The following is a 3644-nucleotide window of genomic DNA, read 5'->3' as shown; positions in this document are numbered from 1 at the left end:
TAGGTTGATGCTGAATTGCTTTCTGTGAGGCTCATCTTTTAAGAAATGAACATAGGGGCATTCCGAGAATTCAACTCCGGACCTCTCGCACCCTAAGCGAGAATCATACCACTAGACCAAATGCCCTTTCTAAAAAAAAATGCAACATTTTTAACTCCTACTCAATATATTTTTTTCTCTGAAGTTTGAAATCTATTTTCTTTAGTGGTTGTTGGACTATAAAACAAAAAGTTGATGGTCTAGTATTTTACTTGTAAGTAAGGCATGTAATATTGAATTGCTCCAATATACAAGTGTTATCAAATAAACTACACCCCAACAAATGAATCAAACTAATCAGTTTGGTTGGGTTGGATTTATTCAGCTCAGTTCATCAATTTGTTTGATTTAATTCTTCTATTTTGCGTCGTATGACAAGAAAATGAAGTTGTCTTGAATGTACCATAGTTTGATTTATGACAAACTCATATGAAATATAATTGCATTAATAGTACTAAGAGTTGGAGTCTATAAACATTTCATGAACTTAAGTGCAACTCATGCTTCATTAAAGACGAGATAAACTTTCGTTAAGTAGCTAGAACTTTAAATTACTTCGTGTGGAACTTCAATTACTGTATGTTAGCTACTATCTTAAGGATTTACTAATTGGACACGAGTTCTTTGATTTAGGGGATTGTTTTATGTAATTTTCAACTACAACTTATGTTTTCAAATTTTTAGGTCATAATTTAGGTAGTGGTCGTATATTATGGATGAACACTAGAGTTTCTATCCGGTTCACCACAACTACTCTAGTTTTTGTTTGAAGGCTATAATTGTCATCTATGTTGTATGGCAATAAAATTTGTTTAGATGAAATTTTAGTTAAAGTTGCATATTTTACTTCTTGCAAAAATTGTTTCTTAGCATAATATGAATTTAGTTGCAGCGTTATTAGGAATAAGATGGAGAAAGAAATTTTCTTTAAAAAAATAAACAGACCCAAGTTCATCTTTGTTGTTGTCTAATTGTGATTTTGCAAAAAGCTTAACTAATATGAAATATCAAGGTAAATCAAGAATATATCCTACACGTCATTCAAGATGACAATAAAATGGAGTTAAATTGAACGCAGTTTTAGTTTCAAGTTTAGTAGGTTCAAGATGAAGCATAATTGTATTAATGATATTAAAGAGAAATTCGTGTTTTATTAGAAGAGACCAACTTCATTTAAGGTACTAGGAGTTTAAACTACTTCCATTGTAATTTCAATCACTCCACAATGATTACAAATTTAGGGTTGGCTAATTGGACATCAATTATCAACTTTAGGTTATAATTTAGGTAGTAGCCATTATAATATTAATGAGCATAAGAGTTACAATTCTTCCATGGACCATATGTGTTATAGTTAAATGAATATATATATATATATTATGTATGTCGAGGTTTGGGTAAAGCACAAAGTAGTAAGGAACACCATTGTCAACTCTAGAGCCACCCACAACTCATGATGGAGACCGATGCAAAATATTTTAACATCCTTTGGCATCAAGATACAGGAAAGATGAACGCCGTCAAATTGGAAGCTTTACCTGTCTTAAGAGTCACAATGAGAACTCTAATCAAGCTGGAGCCTTGGACTAGGCAAATTGTTTAGTGATAGTTGAAATGGATGACTTCGACATCGTGTCAAGAATGAACGTCCTGCTGAAACACAAAGTCAGTTACATGCCCCTAGCAAAATGTCTAGTGGTAATGGATTCTAGCCCGATGATCATTCAGAAAAACATCCATCAACCAAGAGGGTTGAAAATGATGTCGATACTACAGTTGAGAAAGAATCATAGGCATGATGAATCTACGCTTGCTGCTATTGTTGTAATTGAAAAGGGGAGCTCGAGTGAGCCAACCTCAATAGAAACCTTGTTGCCACTACATAAACACCACGACGCAAAACAAGGTCAGATAATGGATTTATCCCCACCAGGAGAGACAAAAACAAGGTCAGATACTGAAGAAGGGAGACAGAAACAAACCACTGAAGCAACACATGTTCACACAGAAATATCATCTAGACGGATGAAGAGAAGAGTCAGTCGGAAGCGTCAACCACAATAATTTCAAGAAAAATAAAGAGTTCATATAAGTTAAGTTCAAATAAACTTCGAGTCCAAAGCAACAAGAACCAAAGACTGGTGTGAAAATACTATGGACTAGTTAAAATAATCCATAAGATTACGAAGACATCATATAGAATCCAATTGCTCTTATGGATGCGGACTAACCTTGTTGTCCACGTTAGTAACTTGAAACGTTATTATTTCGACCAAGAAGACATCAAGCAGAAGCAGGTGGTATGACGTCATACAAATAAGAAAAAGTTTCAAGCGAAGAAAGTAGGAAAGACACGAACAGAGAAGACATGAATACTCAACAAACCGAGAAGTGATTTTTAACAGCACCTAGTAGGTTGGAAGAGACTCCTCATTATGAGATCAGCTGGAAGCGCATTGAGAGACCTAAAGTCAGCCTCATCCAATAAATTGTGTGGGGGCAGATGTCACATTCATGATTGCCCAAGGCGTGTCGCCTGTGGTTGCATGTTGCATATCTCAACAATTCTTGTAAACAATTTGTTGTCCAAGGCGGTTATTTGGGCAATGTTATTGTTTATCGATTATTTGGGCGACACGCCTTGAGCAATCATGACCATCACAATTGGCTAAGACATTTGTTGTCCATATGTTATTATTGTCCAAGAGACTCCTCATTATGAGGTCATGATTGGCCAAGACATTTAAAGAAGTTTTACCTAGGGCAACTTCTATCACAATCCTCTTCTTACTCTCTGAAACTTCTTTAAATGTTAATTTTCACTGGTTATTTGGGCGCATCTTCCTTAAAAGGATTGTGACGACAGATGACCTAGGTAAAACTTCTATTGGGATATTAGTGCAATAGAGAATCTGTGTCCCTTTCCTGAAATCTTCAGCGGACAACATAACAAAGAGTTCCTAAAAAAAATATCATAGAACAATTTGTGTAATGCCTTTGATGTTAGGCTCAAGGCTCTATCTTATCTCCCAAGAACATGGTTCATCCTCTATTCACATAGAAATTATGCAATAGAAAGTGGTACCCTCATCTTCTTTTACAAAACTTTCTCAAGTCCTCATGGAATGATTTGAAAGTGGTACCCTCATCTCTTCTTTTATAAGACTATCTCGGCCTTCATGGAATGATTATGCTACCTCGGCCTTCTTTAAATGTTATTGTTCACTGTTTATGGTCCAAGTCCCGAAAAAGTAAGTCTTTATGTCAAGAAAGGAGAGGAATCCTCGTAGTTTCCTAGATTTGAAGAGAATCATACATACATTCCTTTGTTTGTTTATTCTCGTTGTTTCCTCTCTTTAATTAACATGTTATAAAGACACTCGTAAATTATAATTAAATATAGCTTCCTTAGCTTTTTTTTTTTTTTATCTTTCCAAATATCCATCTGAATTACTTCTTGATTCAAGGTTTAAAAAATCTATTTCAAATCTATTATATTGCATGCTTCAATTTGATATAATTGTTGGGGGCATTTTGAGAATCAAACTCGAGACCTCTCGCACCCGAAGCGAGAATCATACCACTAGACCAAATGCCTTGTAGTG

At 34.9% G+C, this 3644-nt stretch overlaps 1 non-coding gene across 1 annotated transcript; it reads right to left on the bottom strand.

The window, feature by feature from the left end:
* Positions 1 to 54: 54 nt before the first annotated feature.
* TRNAP-AGG lies at positions 55 to 126 on the bottom strand. Its single transcript has one exon. It is a non-coding gene; the product is annotated as a tRNA-Pro (tRNA).
* Positions 127 to 3644: the final 3518 nt, after the last annotated feature.

Source organism: Cucurbita moschata, unplaced genomic scaffold (genome assembly GCF_002738365.1).
Source record: "Cucurbita moschata cultivar Rifu unplaced genomic scaffold, Cmos_1.0 Cmo_Scf00110, whole genome shotgun sequence".
NCBI lineage: Eukaryota > Viridiplantae > Streptophyta > Magnoliopsida > Cucurbitales > Cucurbitaceae > Cucurbita > Cucurbita moschata.
This window is presented reverse-complemented; position numbering and strand designations above follow the sequence as displayed.